The sequence below is a fragment of the Copadichromis virginalis genome, linkage group LG15 (genome assembly GCF_057382275.1).
Source record: "Copadichromis virginalis isolate Kocher_CV1m ecotype Utaka linkage group LG15, C_Virginalis_male_GT1.1, whole genome shotgun sequence".
Classification (NCBI taxonomy): Eukaryota; Metazoa; Chordata; class Actinopteri; order Cichliformes; family Cichlidae; genus Copadichromis; species Copadichromis virginalis.
The window spans coordinates 11,299,117-11,322,510 of NC_140632.1; the positions used below are offsets into that span (position 1 = coordinate 11,299,117).

At 40.3% G+C, this 23,394-nt stretch overlaps 1 protein-coding gene across 3 annotated transcripts in view; it reads right to left on the reverse strand.

Annotated features, from left to right (window-relative positions):
• The window catches only part of sash1a (SAM and SH3 domain containing 1a), a 201,308-nt gene that overhangs the window by 163,416 nt on the left and 14,498 nt on the right, over positions 1–23,394 (reverse strand). The window lies entirely within an intron of this gene.

The following is a 23,394-nucleotide window of genomic DNA, read 5'->3' on the forward strand; positions in this document are numbered from 1 at the left end:
GCAAATTTTTCTAGTTATATTTGATATTAATGCTCTTAACTGTATTATTTTATTGTTTTTCTGTAAAGCACTTTGGTATGCCTAGGCTTTTAATGTGCTCTATAAATAAAGGTTGTTGTTGTTGTTGTCAAGTCTGAACTAAAAAGACAATAAATCAATGCAAACCAGCACGCTACACATGGGCGACTAAGCCAGGAAATGAGTGTGTATGTATGCCACCTCTGTGTTCCATTCACAACTCCTCGTAAAGCCTAGCGGTCATGGAATATAAATTCGAAGCATGCCAGCAATCAGATCAGTGACAGCTTTGAATTCAAATGATCATATTAAGGAAAGGGCAGCTGCCGACCTCAACTCTTCTAGCAGTGTTACACTTTCTCATTCCCTCGCTCCAGCCATCTGACAGGGTGCCACTGACAGCCGCAGCCCTCCAGCAACAGATGATTTGTGCAGCAACTTGATTCGGGCCTGCGCTCCCTCCAGCTATCTTTTCACATCCCTTGACGGAGCTCTGAGAGCTTTAAGCTTCTGAGGTGATGATAAGCCACAGGTTAGGGCACTCTGAAAACAGAGGAGGCAAAAATGTGGCTTTTACAGGGATTAGCCATATTGACTCCTCCCCAAAACCCAAATTAACACACAGATGGTTGCAGACGTGCACAGGTGTGGAGTATACACAAAACTGTCTATTCTTGATACGAAATCCCTAAAACTGCTCTTTTTTTCCTTCTTCTATGATTAGCCAAGTAAATGCTGTACTATTAAAGGGTGACATTTGTTCCCTACTAACTTCTGCCCCCCTCTTCCCCCCCTTTCTTTTTTGTGGGGAAAAAAAATGCAGCAGGCAGGACGTAACATGGGGCTAATCCAATGGGATACTCCCAACAATAAAAATACCTTACTGGCAGTGGCTGGTGGAATGACCCATTTTAATTGTGCATGCACTAATCTATCCCACAGCAAAAAGTGCTGCAGTTATACCCAACACTTTCTGCAGCTTAGTGGTGCATTGTGTGGGAGTGGGAGGTCTGGAGGATCAGCAATATTGTTTTTGTGGGTCTCAGCAGGGCTCACAGAGATGTTTCCACCCTAAGGTATGTGCTAAATTTAATCCCGTATCAGGAACTGTGCGATGGGTGGTCGCGGATGCGTTTGATCATAATTATGTTAGAGTAGGAGAACACACACTCTGATTGGTAACAACTGATTTGAATCTGGTTGTCCTAGTCTGCCTAAAAATATCCTTTGTTGCACGCAATGATTCAGCATGCAGGCACCCTAAAGATCAAGGTTAAGCCGGGACATGCCATTAGCCTGTCGAGCTGAAAGGCTGTAAAGCAACAGCATTAAACACATTAACTAGCTAATAACAGGCTCTTCTGCCCAGGTTTGAAATATACTGCTTCAATAAAATGTTGGACGAGGCTTTTTCTTTCTGAGAAATGGAAACCAGTGAATCCCGAGAATGAATGTACCTGTTATTGATTTAATGTGTTCAGTCATGAGGGTGATATACACTGTAAATGAGTGGAGGAGTGACTCTGTTTATGTTGAACCTGAAAGAATGATGGGTTATAGCTGACTATTAAAGATGCTTTGTTCCTCATGGTGTAAGCCATCGTCACCCCGCTATGTAAAGCAGCGCTGTGGCATTTGCCATGACATCCATTCAATCAGTCACTGCTGCTAGGCAAAATGGACAGTAAGGGGTTTACTGCATATTCCTCATTGTATAATATAGTAGTTAATCAGCTTTTCTCTTGTTATAAAGCGCAAATAAGACTTCTGGCCTTTTTTGTTCATAAAAATCTCACAGCCTGTAGGCAACGTTGCCGAAGGTTGGTACTGACATTTGGAACTTCCCATGCATCTTGCAAAAGGTCAAGAATTGTAGCAGGTTCTGTAATGAGTCGTGTGCAGAATGGATCAAAGTTCACAGCAGAAAGGTCAACTGGCAGGGCAGTTTGCCCCCAGGGTCTTTACTCCAAGTCACTCATCAATAATTTAAATGATCTGTTACTTTAGTTATTGAGCACTTAAGCACACCCATTTATTAGCACACAGGGAAAATACCCACACCCCGATTTCATTTTCAATTTGGCATTTTTAAAACCTAAATAAAATACATGATTTTAGAGAAAATATGCACGTCACAGATATCTTTCATGCTAAATACAGAAGAAGCCTGGTATTTAAAATGTGTAACATTTGATTTAACAGAGTTCAGTGAGACTCATCCAGGGGCTTCTTTCTACCCCCTGGCATCCTGGCTTTCCCCTGAATCAGTTTAAATGCCTGGCAAGAGTCTTCACTCAGTGACATGTTAATCATGCTTGTCATAACAAACACTTTGTGGTCAGCATCGGCAAAGCCTGTGAGCGAAATGAGAAGGTCGCCCTGTAAAGCTGCCCTAAGTTAGAGAACGTCAAAAATGAAACTCAAAGCATGCGATGATTCAAAGAGTATGTGAATTAATTAACATACATAAATATGGTAATACTATATGTGACTCATAAGCAGCATATCAGCATTAATTCAATTCTTTTCACCCTGCTGTTACCATTAATGCAAACAGGAATGAGGAGAGGAAGAAATGTTAGTATTGATATCTGAACTGCTTGTAACATGGACTCAAATTATTCTACTTAACATTGATTTTACTTTATTGTAGACATGAATACACCCAGAGGTCGTAGGAAGAAGTTCTCTGTTATAAGTCCACAACAGAAAAAGTGCTAGAGATTTTGTGTAGTTAGGAGCACCACCCTGTGCTACATGGAGTTAGGTAAACAGTATTTTTGGCAAAACTTGTGTAATCCAATACAAACCAGCAACCATGAAGCAAACACTGGCTTTGTAAAGTTGATATAATTCTTAAAAATCTGTAGAGGATGTGTTATCTGAGTGCCGATTACTTTTTTAGATAGTGATCTCAGCATCTTAGTGTAACATGAACAGTGTTACATGAATACTGCATAATTTTGGACTTTGTCATTTTGAAAATGAACAGACACAATGCCAAAAACCTGCACGCTGAAAAAAATAACTATAATCACCTTTCATACAAATATCAGGTTAGACACTGCATAAAATTTCTTTCAAAACGCACGCATACGCACAGACACACAATCATCAAATGTGAGAGTTAATAATCTCTCTGATATCTTTTCGACAATAAGCCAGCTAGCAAGCAGCCCCCCTGATATCCTGCTTAGCTGCTGCTGAGCCAGGATCCGTGTTGCTCTACATCCTGTGTTAGAGATAAGAGATAAAGAGCGGTCCAGGCCGGTGCCACCAGTACAGGCTGATAAGCACGGCTACAGGCTCGGTGGTCTGCTGGCACATCACTGTCCACACCAGACCTCTGTAACAGATAAGACCTTACATCCTTACAAGACCTTCACGTGAAACAGATGGAAGTAATGATAAAAATAAAAAAAAACTAAAGTGGGATTTAAAAGAAAAGTAGAGTAAAAAGCAAAGTCATGGATTTAACCTAATAAGTAAGAATCTGCCTGGGATCCAAAACAGTAGCTGATTCCTCCACATAAGTTTTAAAAATAGCTGGCCTCAGGCTCACTGGGAAAAAAAACTGCCCTTTTCTTCACTGAAGTAGAAATGACAAGGTCGGATAGATTGCATCTGTAAGGCACCGCTCGGTCCTCTAAACCAAATCTTTGCTGAATTAATGTCACAGAGTCATGTTTGTAACCCCTTGCTGAACAAGTGTGGCTCACATACCTGCGATATGTGTATTTATATTGAGGTCTTTGGGGAGCTGCTTTCCTGAAACATCTGAGACACCTCTGACACTAAAGTCAAATTCTTTCTGCCTGAGCCTGTGAGCCCTCCTGAGATCAAGCATGTCCCCAAATTACTGACAATGCAGAACTCCAGAGAAACAAAGAGGAGACAGAGATTCTGCAGGAAGAAAAAAAGAAGTTTGGTTTAGAGTAAAATCTGTGTCTCTTTCCTTTAATGTTCACAGCTAACATTGAGCTACGGTTATTTAATCAAACATGTGATTAAAACAAATCTAGCAGGAGCTGAAGCCAATCTTTACCAAACCACAATCCATTTCCCAGCAGCAGCAGTAGCAGCTGTCCTGTGGTATACCAATACGCAGAACTGTAATTGGGTGAATCTCATTGGAAGAAGAAAATTGGCTCATTGAGATTTAACAGCAGGCTATCAGTCGAGGTGTGCTACCGCATCACAGATAGGCACTAGTCCGGGCGAGTGAACGACTGAGCGAGCGGATCAGCGTGAGCTTGTGTGTATTGTAAGTGTATTTTAGGACCATACAGTGCGAACGATTCTAGCCTACACACCAGATGGTGTGTGGAGCCATTCAGAGGCCAATCTGAGGTAACGTGGCATCAAATAATTGGAATCCTATTTAAATGTACCATGTATAATGGAAGGCGCTTTTTGACAAATAACAAATCTCAGCCTATTTGAGACAATTTACAGAAATCTGGTTGGCAATGCACAGAATGATGCCAAAAGTGCACACCCAGCACTCTCTAATAGGTAGGTGTGATTTTCTGCATTCTTACCTGCTTTGCGGTTAGCCTTTCCTTAATTAGCAACTTTTTCTTCTCAGTTACTGATTTAATCTATTGTGTGTTTTAACAGCATTACCATTTTAGCTCATGCATTAGAACTTTGCACAACGTATGGTTTTGAACATTGCTGGCTGCTGCCTTTTCCTTGCTTCGTGAATGATGACCGATTAAAAATGATCAGCTATGAAGTGCCAACAGAGACAACTAATATACTTAAAAACCACACTGGTGCTGAATCTCCCCGCAACAACCTGGCAGGATGCATCAGCTCCCAGCAGCACCATCGCCCGCCATCGTTCCCTGTGTGCCTCTGCATCTGTTGCAGTCTGAGAGGCAGATGTTCCTATGAGGAGAGGCAGCAGGCAGATAGAGCAACCTCCACCCTCCATTCCCCATATGATTACCTCTCTATCTATCCGACAGCAACAATAGCCCGCCCACCCCCCACGCCATCCAAGCACCACCACCTCTCCCTCCAGCAGTCCTTTGTATGAGCTTCATCGACTCTCGTTTCCAGACAATTAGGATGGATAACAAGAGGTTGGAGGCCTACTGCTTGCTCGCAGGACGTACAGACAGCAAGGGATTGTAAAAGGCCACTTAACAGTCAAAGAAACGGTTGTTTACTCTGGTAGCAATGGCATATTTTTGGCACCCTGGTGAATCTTCATTTGTGTAATCCTGCATTTAAAAAATGTTTAGGAAGCTGTAAAGTACTACGCGGCTTTGGCCAGGTTTCAGCTGAGCAGTGAAAAGAAATATTTTACAACGGTGGGTTTTGATGGCAGAGATCTGGCCCAGGGCCATATCCGACTGCTGTTAGGGAGAATAATGATGAATATCTGAGGTGCCATTAATCTTTGTCAGGTACGTGTGAGGCAGACTGTGTGCGTCCTGTGTCACACCACATTTCCCCTGGAGCCAGGTGGTGACTAGACAGTACAAGGTCAGGAGGAAAGGTCAGAGAGCATCGGTGACAGGGGGACACACATTCATAAAAATCACTTAAACCTAGTAGCTGCTTGATTTAAATATGGAACATGTCTAAACGCTTAAGTATCTATTGTCTAGAGGTGTCTATGCTGACTGGAAAATGATAAATGGACTTTAGAGGGTGGTGAATAGTGTTGCTACACTGACATATACTACACCACCTTGTATGCATGGAGACAGTGTGTGAACATGACTTGCAGCACTGTTCATTTCCCACTAACATTTGGGATCTTTGCTCGAATTGGACTTGGACTATTATTGGAAGACAGAAAATACATGGCTACATGTACTGTAATGTGTGCCAGAAATCTCAGCTAGCTGGCTCATGTTAATCCTTTGAAAAACTTCAAAGCAAGATGCAACTGTAGGACCTAGGCAGGGTTTGTAATTTCGAATCGATCACAGTCAGAGAACAGGGGTGGGGGGAAAAAGAACAACTCTGCACTAAAGTCTAATATGTGCTGCTGTATTGATTGTAGATTCACGGTTGGACGTGTCAAGTATTGGGTGTCATTGTGAAAAGCTTCCATTTCTCCCTCAGAGTGGTGCAAACCTGCAGGCATATGTCAGAGTACACCCACCCAGAAATCCACACATGCAGACGTATTTACAAATATGCATAGACACACACAGAAGCATACACGCTCCAGTGATTAAAAATCAACGCACAGAAAGCATCAGCAGCAGATTTGGGTTGGCTCGTTGATTTGGAAAATAATTACGTTACACATTTTCTTCAGGGATGCAACCATCCAATACTTGTATTGGAAACTCTGTCAAATAGGTGGATTGGGTATCTGAGACAAAAAGGTCAATCCATCTAGCCGTCCGCTGTGCTTTCCTCATCTCCCTCTCTCACTCTTTAATTTTAATTTAACAATATTTAGGATATTTATACTGTGCCTCCTCTAATTGTCATCAAATTGATCAACATTATTTTCTCTCCTCACCGATTTACAAAAAGCTGGGCTGAATTCTTGAATTCTCCTCACCAGCTACTTTTCTCCATCTAGAGTTAAGAAGATTTCTCTTTGCTAACACACAAGCTTTACCACCGACCCAGCAGCTAGGATGCAAGTTGAAAGTGAACTGTACATCACCCCTAACACAGCCAAAGGGAATCAAGTAAGACTACAAGGAAAGCCAGTAAAATATGCCAACTGCCCACTCAGCCAATCACGCGTAGGATGTCAGCTGAGAAGGATATCTTGTGGGACCGGGTGGGGGGGGGGGGGGGGGGGGGGGGAAAAGCCCCTAGGTTACTAATAACCCTGTTCAGGATATGCTATCGGCTATCAATATGTCAAGAATACATGTGTCCAAGCATTGATAATGCATTGGATGCTTTAGCAGCTATTTTATCCAAAACTAGCAATATATTTTTGCTGCTGCTACTGGATAAAATCATTGATTCATATTTACACAGTATAGCTCACTACTTTTAAAACTCCCGATGGTTATTAATCTGAAGCAAAATATCGTGTGATAATAACTGCAGGCAGCAATAGTCTCCGGTTTCTTATAAAGCTGTGGGTGACTCGTGTTTTTATTATCCCGGATGGAATTCAAGGCAGGCTCCTCAACCCCAGTTAAATGCAAACAGGAAGAAAAAAAATAGCATACAGCTAGATGAAAAGCTCCTATCCGCCTTTACTTAAAAACATCCTTCTCCATTCAAGACGTTTGCTCATTGTTAGCTCTTTTCTAAAACCTGACTCCTGCTGAGGGAAATCACAGCTCTGTGCCCCACAGCCACCTGGTTCAATGTGCTTTGCATGTTAACTAAAAATGACACACAACTAGAATACACAATTTAAGCAAACAGCGGGAACGGGGACATTAGTTATCCTTAATGCAAAGAGCACGGAGGGAAGAAGAATGAGGATGGGAACTGAGGCGCTGCTTTTTCATTATTCTGGAATTTATCAGTAAAGCTTTAATCTTTTGCCTCTATCGCTTCTCTCCTCCATCCGTCTGTTGGTACAAAATCTGGCCACAGCCCTTCTTGTGGAATTAGCCTCATTAGCAAATAGCCACATTAACTTTACCACAAACCTTTTCCCATAATGGAATGGATGCCAAAGCAAGAGTATTTTGACTTGCGATGCCAACATACCACGTGGGAGGTGTCTTGGTCTCTTTGACTAACTTGAATAACCCTACTTAAAATCTTAAACTTATCTTGATTTTGAAACCTATTTCAAGAACACTGAAAAAGCATGTTACTTGTTATTAAATGCCCAGTCATTTGGATACCATTGTCTTGAAAGAGACTTGACCCATTGTGTTATTGCTTATCCACTGACTACACGAGGCGTTTCCAGCCACAGCCAGGAAATTCATCTTAAACAAAATGCACTCAATTAAACATAAATGTCCACTTATTAACAATAACCTATGAGTAATTGGAGTAGTCATTTAGTGGAAGCACGGTCACGTATTATTGTTTCTCCATCGCATAATCTGTCTTGCTTCAACAAAAGGAAACATAGATCTTAACGCACAGGTATGTGCAACAAACTGCCAACTGGTTGTATTCTGGTTGTTTTCCTATATATAAGCAAGGTTGCTGAGCGCTTATGTCATTTTGCAGTGAAAGCACTATTTTTGGAGTCTGGTTGGACTCTTGAATAGCAGTGAAGTGGAGGGCAGCAGATTTGTGACTTTCAGTGATTTATCACAGTTAAACGCCATATTATTACAAACAGATAGCATGTAAGTTCCAACTTGACCCCATTTGATCAAAAACTGATGGCAACCCGACTTCATCTTATTGTTGTTTCATCATCGTCTCGATGCACTGAAGTTGCTTTGAAGACGGCAGCTGACTGAGGTGTCACAGACATGGTTCCTGTCAAAGCAACAGTTTTAAAGGATTGCATGTTCATTGCAGATTGCAATAATTTTGGTTGTGCTGCAGTCTCCAACCACTATTTTACTTCGTATAACTGTAGCATTAGACAAATGCAAAGCTCAGTAAATTTCTATTGCTGATCATACACTGCTATAATTATTTAGCTGTCAGTGAAGCATTTTAGATTCAAGACTTTTCCATTAAATGGACGAACATCTTTTTGTGAATCGTGAGAGCAATAGCGTGACATTCTGAGAGCAGATCTGGCCCAGAACAAGTACTCAAGAGGTGTTATTAAAAGATTCCATGTTGCCATATGCTGGCCTTCATCTGAGAGACGTTACTCTGTGTGTCTGCATGTAGGGGGCCGAGAGTAGGGTTGTTCACTGGACGAAGCAGTGCAGAGATAATGTGGTTTGTCAGGAAGTGTGAGGCTGAACTGATAGGTGTGAGGAAATTTGTGTCACACTACTAAGAAGTAGGAAAAAAAATGGTGGATAGAGATTGGACGATGTACAGGGAAAATGAAAATAGGGAAAATGTGTGACAACTGTAAACATGTGTCTATATATAATGCACGCACACACGGTTGCGTATATATTGAGGTTGTCAGATAGGGTTGGTTAATAAACACAAGAATCAAAATGTTGTAAAAGTCCGGTCTTTTCTTTTCCACCAGCTTTTGAAATAACCCCCCAGTTATGGGCAATCCTTTTCTTCCTATTGTAAATGTTAAATGTACAAATTTACAAATGTAACTAAAATGCGCAGGCTGTGTTTTCCTACCTGCTTCATTAGTGTCACAGTCAGTGAAAAGATTCTGTGCCTATAAAACCTTAACATTCACTTTTTATTCATTTTCAAAGAATACAATTCGTTATACAGCAGCCAGGCTACAGTTAAACATTTATCCTTTGAAGAGGAATTTGCAGAACAAGGCAGAAATAAATGGCCGTGTAAGAATTTGTCTAGGCTAATATAGTACCAAGTTGGGTGCACAGCCAGTAGAGGCTGGTTCAAAGGCTGGAGTTAAATGACTCATTAATGAATATGTATAGCCTCATCTGTCAAGCCCTTCTTGCTTCTGTTTACAATTTATGCGCGAGTGTGTGTGTGCGGTTATATATGGTCCATGTGCGCTTATTCCAGCCACCCGAGCATGAATTTACCAAAAGTGTTAACAATGACATAATTACTTTAACAAAAACAATTTTAATTAAACGAAAACAGGGCTTAATTAAAGGCTGTAATATTAGATCACACTAACGTTCAGATCACACAAAGTGCAGCCTGGTCTGCAGCGAGCCTCAAATATATTCCGTTGAGGACCCCGATCGATGGGGATCGCCCTGTTAACATTGCAGATGGCCATCATGTGAAAGGTATCATGTGGGAATCAATCACGACAGCAGCACTGAGCGCTGGAGATTCCACAGGGATAAGTTCGCTCAAATCTGACGGGCTGGGATTTGGCACTCCAGAGCTTTGCTTGTCAAAATATTGATTTAGAAATAATTACTCAGACTGCTTAGCGATTCCTTGCATGTTTGCCAGTATCCTGCCTCAGCATCTTTCCCTCATGTCACTGCAGCAACCTAGGCCTTATTTCTCTGCTGATTAGACGTACCAAACATAATTTGCCAGAGAGCAGTCTGTTTTAAAATACAGCTCGAGCAGTCAGCTTCTCCTGCAGCGAAGGCTAACAGAGCCGCTAGTAAGTAATTACCATCAAAGCTGGTTGGTTAGCATACAAAGTATGAGTGACAGCTATAAGCTCCCTACTTGCTGATTGTATCACCGTAGATACAAATAATTGAAATACACTATCACACCAACAGATACGCAATTGCTTCTTACTCTCACTGTAACCTTACTTTCAGCAAAGGAGGCAAGAATTCAAACAAAGCCAATTTTCTCTTGCTTGGATCAAAGAGAACTTCCAATTACAACACTGCAAGTCTGTAACGTAGGTTTAAAAAAACAAAACAAAAAAACAAAAAAAACAAAACACACACTCAGATTTACTCTGTACTAGACAGATGGCTGTAGCAGCAATGAGGCCCGTGGTTTCACTTATTGCTTGGTGTTGTACAACGGCTAATGTATGCGCCACTGTTCAGGCTGCCACGTGTCAATCAAGTCAAAACAGTGGCATAAATATCCATTGCAACAATGGAAAACAAACCACGTGGAGCACATCATGCACAACATGTAACGAGATATTTCAACCACTGCGGTTTGCGTGGGTTTTTCTGGCATTTCATTTCAGACGAGACAATTGGATAAAGAGTCCGTGCAGACCATCCGCCTTAATGGCTCAGCGGGGTTAAATGAGCAGGAGACACGCTGACTTTAAGTGCTCTAATAGCAGTGGATCATATAACCCATTGCTACTGCCCTGCTGTAATAGACTAATTAAAGCTCTGTGCAATACATAAGGCAGCAGCTGAGCACATTTTCTTCTGCAAGCTCCCAATCCATTTCTCATGCTTTCTGCTGGGTTACAGCCCAAATTAGGGGAGGGTCGGTCTGTAATTCCCTTTGCACATCTCATAAACTGGACATGATGACAGAAAAGAATAAATTTCTGAACAAAGCAAACATAACTGCACCATAATCAGAATCTGAGCAACTGGCCAATACCAGTTTATTTTTGTTTTAAAGGACTGTTATTGTCACAATTGCCTTCAATATTGGTGGTTTAAACACAAGAGACAGCAGTTTATGTAGCAACACAGGGAACCTTCACTAAGAAACTATAAGAGCGTCCTCAAAATTAGAGACCCCCCACACCAGATGCAATTTACACAGCATATGCTTCTAATAATCAGTGTGTGGCAAAGCAGAGTCTAGACTTCCAAATATGTTTCTGATTAGCCCTCAGCACAAGTAACTAGAAAGTCAGCGATTAGATATATTAAAAACACATTCAAAATTTCGCAGATGAAATTTAAAATAGCTTTGAACTACACACTGCGACCGAAGATTAAACAGCTCGGCAATGATAGAGTGGATAAATTTCATGAATTATGCAAATTCGTGTGTCATGGTTTGATGGTTATGTCACAAAACATTCGCCTTCTTGGGTTATAGTGCCTTTTGAAAATACTTAATTTTTCCCCCTCAGCTATTGAGTAAGCATGCTTGCAAAACCTCCACAGAACTAAAGCGTGGCCTGAGTTAACATAATAACCATGTTAAGCACTGAAGGGTTTGAAGTTGGGTCTCTGCTCAAGACCCTTAAATCTCCTTATCCACAATTACACCATATTTACCGTAGGTATCCTATTAAAAACTGCTGTGTGGCTTAGCCAAGTTTGGTGAGAACAAGAGCGCTGGTTATTTAACCTTTGCCAACTTGTGTAGCAAGGCAGCTCTTGTCTGAGTCCTTCTGAGCATTAGTATAACAGCATCACGCTCCCTGTAAACACCCTCTCATTACTTGTCATCTCAAAATGAATGCTATTTACTGTATCTGATTAACAAGCCTCACAATGGAGCAGCAGCACCTCTGTTGCCACGGCTACTCAATCCTGCCAAGTTAATGACCACCTCTGCGCAAACACACAGTCCCTGAATGATCAACCCCAAGAAAGCTATGGGCTAATTTGCGCCACTGGGCTCATCTCTATTAACCAAATTCTCTTTGCTCAGTGGTAATAAGACATCAAATACTGGCAGATGGTTAGTATACCTGTTGAGGCCAGCTTCCTACTCTTCATGGAGCTTATCACCCGGGTCATTTCAATAAGGACCAAACTCTTCCTACCATCATCATCTTATGCATAAACTCCTACTAAAACCCATGAATTGCTCCTACTTTGTTTTCAAGCTCATCTATGAAGAGGTGTGGGTGTAACAGAGGCATGTCATAGCACAAACAGCCCAACCAATAACCCAATAGCACACCCTTGAGTTGACTAATCAAAGTCATTACTCAATTCTTGGCTAAGAAAAATATTCATGGCTATTGTGTGACCCTCAAGAGGATAAATTAACCTTTTCAAACCACAAGCTCATGACCCGCCCCAGAGATGACCTGCAGGACTTGCGTCAACTAATCAAATGTAAAAGTTATTGTCAAATGTAATTAAATCAAATGGGGCTCCAGCCAATACTTATTTACATGATCAATTATTTGCCCAATTACATTTTATTACTTGATTTGAATAAGAAAAAATAAATACTATGCACTGAAAATAGAAAAATAATAAATTTGTCAAAAATGTAAACACCCAGAAACATTTAGAATTATTTTTACATTTGGCGCATTAAACTAATGCTGCAAATACAAATCATTTTAAAGATCTCAATAAGATATCAAGAGCATATAAAAGTTATTTTACAGTATGTACAGTACTGTGTAACACCTTTAGGCCCACACACATTTTTTTTTAGGTCTGCCTCTTCCCCTGTCCTTTAATTTTACAGCGCCCCTTTTCTTTTTCTTTTTTTAACCCTGTCATGCATGAACTATGACAACCTCGATCAGGATTTTATAAGTATCTTTATTCATCTTTAGGCATGACAAGATTAATAAAAAACACTTAAGAAAAAAATCCTGATTGAGGTTGTCATAATTCATGCATGACAGGGTTAAATAACAATAATTACAATGAAACAAGTGATACATCTATAGTAACATTAAACAACCAGTGGGTGCGCAGGGTATGGAGTGACCCATCAGTGTCCAGTGTAGTGGTTTATGTGCAAGTGTATCATCAGGAAAACAGCCTTTGAATAGCTGCCCACTGTAGTGACCACTATGCATGAAAGGGTTAATTAATTTATGTTTTTTTGCCAAGATATGCAAGTCACTGGTTGACAGCACTGGTACATCTCTTTTGTTAGCCTTTTTTATGCCTGAATAATTCATTGGTCACTGTTAAGTGGCCTAAAACAAAACAAAAACAGAACATTCCTCTGAAAATGGTCAGGTACAAGAACTGGACTGAAAATAAGTAACAAAGTGTCAAAATAAATGCTTTAAAAGACCTTCAGAAAGCCTGGAGAACTATTGCTCAAGAACACTTTAATAAAAGCAGAAGAAAGTGTGGCTTGATGGAAGCAGAATACAAAGATATGAGGAATGGCTTAAAACTTTTGAACAGTATTTTCCATCTAGGATTCATAGAACATTAGCTAGTCTGCTATGAATTGGCCAGATGCCATTTAGCATTTTTTTAAAAAAATGCTCTAAAGTTAGTCATGGTGTGTGTCTAATGATGTACATACAGCAGAACTGCATGACTTTACAGGCTCTTCCTAGTCTACTGAAAGTGGGGTCTTCTAAACATTAAGGCTGTGTATTCAAGAAAGCAGACGGTTCATGGTAAAGAACAGAAGACAGAAATCAATTCGGGATGTAAAATCTTCACAACAAACGACTGAAAAAAATAGATTGACAGCTTCTTCCTTAATCCTTTAATCCTCATTAATTATTTTAGCAGCTTCACTTAATTGCAGCGCCTGAGCATAAAGTGTGTGAGCAGAGCTCTACACCCAACCGTCAGGTAAATACTGCGCTTGGTGCCAGTGCGTGACCGTGTGGCCGCTGCTTTTCACAGAGGAGGGTAATGACGAGTTCTGAGACCAGCTATTCATGCAAGATAATGATAATAGCATTTTGGTGCCACGGCTATCATTAGCTCTAAATGAGTATCAGTGTGAGGGACTTGTTCAAGAAAAACAAATCTCAGTACTCAGATCTCAGTACTTATTATTATTATTATGAATGTCTGGTGTTTGCAATACAGAAGGCAAAAGTTGAGCAGTGGGGAACCTTGCAGGGAGTTCTACTGGGCATTTCTCTGTTGTCACGTTGCTACTCATTTACTCCCAGCAGGGATTTCAATTTCAAGCGGGAGAAGTGTTAGGAATGAGATGCAACTTCAACAGAATATACACTGACATCTACAATCACAGTGTCTGTAGGGAGACCTGCATCTCATTATGACTGACACTTTTATACTCCCAAGCCATTTGGTACCAATTAGAATCAAACTGATACTCACATTAGCGTGGTAATCACAAACAACTGTTGCACTTGGCCTAAAATGGCTTGTGACATCCCTCATCTCTGCACAATTAGAAGTGCGGTTAGCTTTGACACCATGCATTCTGGAGAATCATCATGGGAAGTTTTCGCCAAAACTTCATGGGAAGTTGCAAAAAAAAAAAAAAAAAAAAAAAAAAGGAAAAAAAAAGACGACCCTCAGAGTCATGTTGTATATATTTCCAACTAGAGAAAAACATACAGCTGTAAACGTGAGTGCAAACATGCAAACAGTAACAGGAGAGAAGAGGGAAAAAAAATCTTCAAAGACTGGCTAGATTACAGTTGTTTTTTTCTATTTTTTTTTTAAAAATGTAGTGAATATATTAACGACATCTAAAGAATGTCTTCACTATTTCAATAATTGACATAAACAGAAAGCGCAGTTGCTCGTTATTGAGCAAAATAGCACGTAATGGCAAAAATAGCAGCTTTATTTTTTTTTCCGTTTGGCAGTCTTCTGAAAAAATATCAAAAAACTATTCCGACTGCAGAGATTAGTTTATAAAATATATATGCTTTTGGATTATGCAACACATTGTCATACTCCACATGTGAAGTGAAACCAATGTTTGGTTTGTTTTACCAGATCTACTTGGATAAGTTTAGTAAAAGAAAGGGATTCGGCTAAAAATAGACCCTATCACAGGATTCTGTGTTACTCATGCAGGCCTAGAAAGTGGTTGGCCACCTCCAGGGAACCTGGTCAGAAAACACCAGCAAACACACAAACTGTTTGTGTCCAGTTTGTTGCACAGTGTTTTCCTAGCTAAAAGGTACAGCTGCTGTATTTCTTATCAGAAAAGAGCCTGATAAGTTCACTCAGAGATGGACAAAGACAAGAAAGACCAGACAGGAGAGGAAGAAGAGAGGTTATACTTAAAGTTAAGCACTTGCTCAGTGATGCGTTTTCATTTTTAATCAAATATTCGCTCTGTATATGAAGTGTTTTGGTAGATTATGCATTTCTTATTGTAAAACTTCCTGCAGAACAAACAAACACACCAACTTTGTATAATTCAAATGTTGCATGAAAATACTCTGTAGTTTTTAAATGGGGTAAAGAGGTTAGCTTGCTGTCCTGTAGTGAATTTATTGTGAATCTATTTAATTTTTTTTATTGGTGTACAGTGGTTTGGTTGCTAGCATATGCAACGTTTGGCTGCGGTTTGCATGGAAGATCTGCAAACACTAGTTAAGTACTTAAAAGCAGTAAATAAGCCAGATTTAACTAATTTTTACTTTAAAGGCAAGCATACTGTTTCTGGTTTGCTTTGGCCTTTTTATAGTTTGCCCACTCTTGATGAGTATTTAGCCAGTGATAAATTGGTGTCTTTATTGTAAACAATAGGCAACAGCAAAAACACATTTTTCCCCTGTGACCTGTGGTTACAAGGGAGTCTAAGCCCTGTGTGACTGCCTTTTTAAGTAATCTATTCACAGCAACCAGTCCAGGAATACTCTTCCCCCCCCCAGCAAGCAGTGGTTGCCAGGGTGTAGCCAACTGATCTCTAGGCCTGTGTGACTGGAGCGCAAAATCACATTATTACAAATATCTTAAAAAAAAAAAAAATTACAAAATTTTTGCAACAATCAGGGAGGTCGCCTACATAATGAGCTGTCGTTTAACCCCCCCTGGCTCAACACCACTCAAGCTTTTCTCATAAGGTCAGGCTGTTCCCCTGCTTCCCTGCTGTCATATTAATTTGACTGGAAATGCTTGTCTGTTTTTTCACTAGCCCAGCATCTAATTTCAAAAAGCTCCCACCTTTGTTGTGTGTGTGAGAGACAAACACAGACAGGTTGGGTCAGACAAGCATGCAATCTGTTCTTCCCCATCTCGATTTCTAGTGGTGGTCGTCTGCTGTCGCCTCATCCAGCATGGGCATCGTGTGCAGGTGCTCCATGCATGCATTTGCATTAATGCACCTGATGCAAGCTAGAGTCAATCGATACGCGAACAGCTACACAACACACAATGCAGCAACAATTCCACAAGTGATACAGCGCCCCGCTGTTTTGCGAGCAGAGAATCTTACCTCGCCGTGCACAAACACTTATCTAATTCATCACAGTGCACGCAAACAAAATTAAAGCAAACGCTCGAGAGATTCCACCTGTAGAAAATCTTACGGTGACTACTTTGGAACAGTGATGAAATGTCACACTGTGATAAGGAAGCAGAATGCATGCATTACCGAGTTGCGTACAGATACCTGCAGCCACGAGGGAGAAATTCCTCCAAGTACAGTCAAATTACATTTGTCATGTATCATAAGGTAGAAAAGCAGGTACTAAAGCTAAGTGAAACAGCTGCTATGAGTAAAGTCTCTCCCAGAACACTCATTTGAATAACCCTTTACTGCATTTATATATTTTCTTAAGTGATTTTAGCACAGTTCTCTCTGACTTCAGGCACACAGATGTTAAAATTGGAAAACAGCAACTTTTGCCAATGCAACACAAATAGAAAACATGTGAATGCTTCTTTTTTTTTTTTCTTTGGTTGCTTTCTCTCACTTGGTGTTGCCTCCCAACCCCGAGTAATCTTGAGCTTTATTTGCCTTGACAAAAGTGCAGACTGTATTTGCCCTTCAGTGATTTAGCCTGCTCCCATTTATCCCTTAAAGAGGAAGGAAGGAGGCGAATAATGCACAATTAACACTTGTATAGCAACACAACATGCAAACAGTTTAGACAACAAAGCACAGTAACGACAAATATTTGGCAACACATAAAGAATTTTGGCAAAAGGGAAATGTGAAAGAAACATCTGGAAGATCTTCAATGGTAATTGTTGCCATGGTAAAACTGAAGCACTTGAACCGTTGATTTGAGGTTCTCCTCTCTTTGCTGTGCTGCTGATTGATAATCTAAAATATTAGATGGATTACATTTTTTTTGTCAGCTCTGCTTCTTGAATTTTTATTCATTTTTGTTCAAAACCATTTCTCGTTTGGCGGTCTCCATATTGTGGAAATTTTCTAAAGCATCACACGACTTGAGCTAATCATTTTCATCAGCTTGCTTTAGTTCAGCTGTGAAGGTTAGCTTTGTACTCTCATAAAAATCATATTTTCCTTATAAATGAACGCATATTAAACGGGTCGATGCAGGTTGATTGCATTTGCACAGGAAAATTTGCCAATTAATTCTATTAGTTTAATCAAGCAATACGTTTTTTTCTATTTACTAACAAGTTGTAATAGCTGTAAGAAATCCAATAGAAGTTCTGAAAATGAGGAATCTTTTTTGTGGATATAGACTATAGGGATTTTTCTCAAATGCTCATAACAGTAGCACTAGTCATTTCGCATTCTTACCCTTATTTAAAGGCAAATAACATTACCAGACAAAATCCTTCTGTCGGCCTCGGCAGTCTGAAGAACTTGACAACACTGAGCATTGATGCTGAAAAATGTGCCCGGCTCACCCGAAACGCCTTAAAGTGAAGATCACAGAAGAGTGAAACATTTAAAGAAAGAAAGAAAAAAAAAAGTCGGCTTCCAGACAGGTTTGCCCAACGCTCCAGTGCCAGAACCGCATAAAAATGACATACATGGAAAAAAAAATAGCATGCTCAGTATTTGTTTACAAAACAGTGTCAGACATAAGTGGATGTGGCCAGGATTTTGAATAGGTTCACGAATGAGGTCACAAGTGGATTCCAGCAGCACTGTGTGGATGACCCCTCCTATAGGATTTCAGCGAGCACTAATCTGCCTGAATGACCTATTCTCATCTCGCTCTCCCCTCCATTAACAAAGAGCCTCTGTCAGCGAGTTTTCCTCTGAGACAAAAAGGGGAGACAGGCAGACACGACAGACATGGAGAAGACATACACACAATAGATGAAGCCACTCTGTTCCTATGTAACCTTTCTGAATTTAGAATGAGGAAGCAACTCGTGGTAAAAGTGTAAGAAATAAACAAAGCACAAACACAAAAAGCAAAGACTTGCATAACTAATGTTCCGGCTGCAAACCAACATCTCTTGAGATGAATCTACATCCGTACATTTACAAATGAATCGAGCACTGTGTTTTGTAACTTAGCTGGTCATATTCGCGGTGCTAGTTGACTTTTTAAATGTTGTACATGGTTTCTTTGTGCTTGACCCACAATGCTTTTGGCAGCTCAAACCAAAGTCATGATGTGCCTATGGGTGTTTTTCTTATTTACAGAGTGGAGCTAAAAGGAGGTAGTGGAGTCTTATGCCTTAACTCAAGCCAGAATGGGAGCACTGATCATGTAGGCACATGAAAATATTAAAAAGAGACTACTCGAGCTATGTGAGAATATGTTTCAATCATATTTTGCACCCAAAAGAAAAAAGGAAAGCAAAAACTGAACGGTCACTTAGATAGCACATCCTTCTTCAAGGACAAAAAATATGTCAAAATTTTTAATGCAGTTTCTGTTTCTTGACTAATGAGTCGTGGTGTAACTTTTTATGCTAATCAGAAGTATTTCATAGCATTAAAACATGCCATATGGGAATAAATGCAATACATTTTGGATCTTTTTTTTTTTTTTTTTTTTTTTTTTTAAATTTGCACATGCAAATTCCCATCGAATCTTATTGGAGAATTTCAGTATTCCAATACTGCTCAAACAAGCCACTCTGGTAAAAGCTGGAATACCACCACAATATGGAATTCATTTAGCATTTGTGACTCAATCCTGATCAAGGGATCAGACCAAAAAATTTTGCCCCCATCCCAAAAATATACATACGAATAAATAAATAAGTAAAAAAAAAAAAATCAAAGTATGATCTGAAATGTGGGAAAAAAAGAAAAAGAAAAAGAAAAAGAAAAGCCCTTCTTTCCACCCACCCTTTTCCTCTCTCTAGATAAGCAGAATATTAATAATAACCTCCTGCTTGTGTGGAAAATAGGGGGTTGGCATGTTCCAGGCCCCTGAGCGGCACTTGTCACCCTGCACAAGCCACATTTCCCTCTTTGCCAGTGCCTTTTCCGCCTTTGTGAAGACCAGATGAATGATTCCACTAAACCTCTGACCTTCAGTAGGGGGATACGTGACATGCAGTTAGGAGCGCATTAGCAGCTGAGAGCCCGCAGGCATGCCACGATTGGCTGACTCAGGCTATTCCTACAGGACATGCCTCAGTCCAACGCTTTAGGATTGAATGGCCAAGGATCTTCATCTATAGTAATGCATTCTTCCAAGGAGTTGATATTTAGCAGAATGGGGTTTAAGGGCAGGAGCTTGCCACAGTGCTTCCACATATACTCACACAGTCACTCAGTTTTCAACACATAGTGACCTACTTCTTTAGCTTTGGCTTGCACCCCTGAGGAGTGATATGCTAAATGAAAATCAAATGAAGCAGTTGAGGGAATTACAGCACAGGCTTAAATCCCCTACTTCCTGTCAATAAATGACACCCTGACAGCTCTAACTGGGTAGCAAGCCCTGATCTCGGTCATTATGATTACTGTAGCAGGCATATCAGCGACGCCTGTCACTGGGCTTATTGTCCACGCGATCACAGGAGAACATAGCACCAAAAACCCTCAGCGGTGTTCCTAAATGTTGCCTTGGTAACCTATTAGAGTTGGAAAAAAATACTTGGAAAAGAGGAAAGATGGCAGACTTGACATCGCAAAATGAGCTGGCTGTGAATGGGGTTCAATGGGGGGTTTCACTCATGGCTGTGGGGACTGTCAACATAAATAACCCAGGCTTCATGCTCACTTTTAGAAACAGGAGATACCCAGAGGAGATGTTGTCACAGGGGACAGCCAAATATGAAGAGGCTTTAAACGCATACAATATTTTGATGCTCTATAGTGGAGTTCAGGTGCATTGCAGTGTTAATGTAGTTCACAGTGCAGCCATCTGTGTAAGTGCACGAGGGAAAAGGATCCTGGTTGGCAGTAATCAAACTGAGCCATTTGAGTATGTGCTTGTACATGCACGCTTGTATATGCACGCGTGTGCACAGACACACACAGCTTCAGCACATGGCTTCCACGAAAAAAAGAGCATTGTCACTTCTGCTTGTGTTTTACATCCACTGCAGTTTTCCATCTCATCTCTGGAGACTCAGAGTGCTGACTCCATTGGAAGTGTCCTTGGCTCAGATGGTTTTTACTCAGCCACTGAACTATATAGGTACAAAAATGCTAGATATAGAACACGATTTTTACTATTAAGGTGACCCAAAAAAGTGAATCTGTGCAGACTGCATATTTAGAAAAATGATCAATTTTTAAAAAAATGTAACTAAATATGCATTTTGTTGCCCCCCCCACAGATTGTGAAGTGTTACCCTCTCACAGCTAGCAGAGGCAGTGATATCAGTTCACATGTTTCTATTCATCTCCCGATTCAGTCTGTAGCACACCAGCAAACTCCCAGAGAGAAAATAAACATCAAGCCAAATTAGTCTCATCAGACTCTATCTGACAACCCCAGAGCCTCGTAGATATCGAGTAGTTGATTTCAGAGACCCCTGCGGACGAGGGAGATTCTAACCCGTGCTGAGATGCATGTCTAGTTTCTCATGCAGCACTCACAATGATGTGTATCTATGGCAAAGATCGGTTTCACAGCAGGCATGACATGGAAGGGATGAGACAGCCATTACAGCTAGATCAAAAAAAGAAATAAATAAATAAAAATGCTGCTTCCTCTGATTGGAGGGGCTGACAAAAATCGGGGCGACCTTGTGTATTTGTGAAGCTGGAAAAAGAAGGCTGCTGAATATTTGAGGGGAACACTAATAAGTAAAAATACTTTTTTTTTTTCAAAAATGTTTTCTAATTCGTTATTTAGAATGATCTTTTGGTTGAATGGAAGTAATGAATTTAAGATTTAGGGAAAATTGCAGCAATAAAGGAGAGTAAACTGCAGAAAATGAACCTTTTAAGTTATTTTTAAATACAAAGACATAAAGCCTTTATACAAACTATGTAATCTGAATCTAAAGCTCTACATGAACTGATTATATTGTACATATTAACAAGAACTAAGCCAATTTCCAAAACTGACATTCAGAACCTTTAAGTCCACAGAGTCTTACCATGTTGTTACTTTTTTGTGGTTTTTCACTCTGGTAATACTTCTCTCCCAGTACGTGTTCATGTACTGTCCCCTTAAAAACGTACTACTGCTTGAGTTGTAACGTGACTGCCCCATCCATGTCCATCATTTGCACACATTTTGTAAAGAGGACATTAACTAAAAAGGAAGTCACATGTAAAAACTGAAGAAAAACAGTTTCAGCAACCAAAGGTAATACAACCAACCATTCTGTTTCAACACTTGGAGCACAATCGCATTACCTAGAATGACGCCAGAATATTAAAAGTACAAACCTCTTTCAGACCTCGTCAGTGAACTATGAAGGCAAGAACCCAAATAATAATGACAATCGTTCATTAGTCGTAATTGATGTAAAATGTTCAGTTAATGTGATGCTGAGGTCATATTGCCCAGCCCTCATACCAACCCAAATTTAACACATACTGCGAGGTTATCTTGAGTGATTATTTTGTGTCTCGTCTAATAGCTTGCGCTTTGTGCCTACCGAGTGCTTCCAGTTACCATCTTTTAATGAGTGGTAATAATAAACCAAAGTAGGCAGTCGCTATTGCAGCTACTTTGGTGGTACTCTGATGCCATTTCCTCTTTAACGTTGTGTTGTGTTAACCTGAAAAGAAAGCTTGTGGTTCTTTTTATTGTAGAGGCTGATGGCTCATTTGATGGCTTGATAGCTCATGTAAAATGTCTTGCGGAGCCTCCGATTCCATTAATGAGCTGTTCATTGTCTATGACTTTGTGGATGGCTCCATAATCTTCCGGTCTCAACTGGTCTTGGATCCTGATTCACTCTCAAGAGGTTATGTCCATAATAACATGTTTTCATTTGAGAAAGATGAGATGAGTATTTTAGCACCGTTTTAGAAATCATCCATATTACAAACATGGCTAAAAATGCATATACACCATTCTGCAGAACCAGCTTCCAGTTTGGATTCGGGAGAAAAACACCCCTCTACTTTTAAGATTAGGTTTCCTTTTTGATATCATAGTTAGGGTCACCTGATCCAGCCCCGACTCCCACCTCAGGAATGATGCATCGTGGGAACACGATGCACTTAGTGTTCTTCTTCAGTCACCTTTTTCACTCACTATTTGTTCATACACAACTGTGCATTTAATCATTAGTTATTATTAATCTCTTTAACCACAGCAACCTTGCTATGAAATGGTAGATGGTTTAAAGTTACAGAATGGGCTTGCTGAGTGCGTAAAAGTCACCAACAGTCAGTTAAAAACCTCCACTGGCATTAACATCTGCACGAAAACTGTGCGCTGGGAGCTTCATGGCACGTGTCGCCATGGTAGAGCAGCTCCTGTAGGTGTAGCGTGTAGGTGGCCCAGTACTTTTGTCCATATAGTGCATACAGTATGTACACCTGATATGGGAATTGTCACATCACTGGTAATAAGAACCTGTCAGTGTAGACAGTAGATGCATAAATTAAAGTGTGCAGCATTGACAGCAAGGTCAGAAAATTCATTATCCATGTTGAATTAACCACTGGTACTGATGTCTTTGTTTAATTCCCGAAAAAGGGCCATGTGATAAGGGCATGATGAATAAGGGAACAGCACACGGTGACCTAAGAGGCCCAGTCAGGAGGTGAATGTGGGAGTCTGTGTCTGAAATAAGGTGTCTCTTTTTCTCAGTTTCCAAAGACTCTGCTTTTGCCCATCCGGACTGAAATACAAACCAGGAGTTCTCAGACTAAAACTGGGTCAGCAGTGTTTTAAATGTCTAACAGAGACAGTCATAAAAAGCCAGAGCATCGAAATAGCCATTAGTCTTATGTGCCAATTTCTAACTGCAGTGTTTGTTTCCCAATGAGAAAATTTTGCATTAGGAAAAC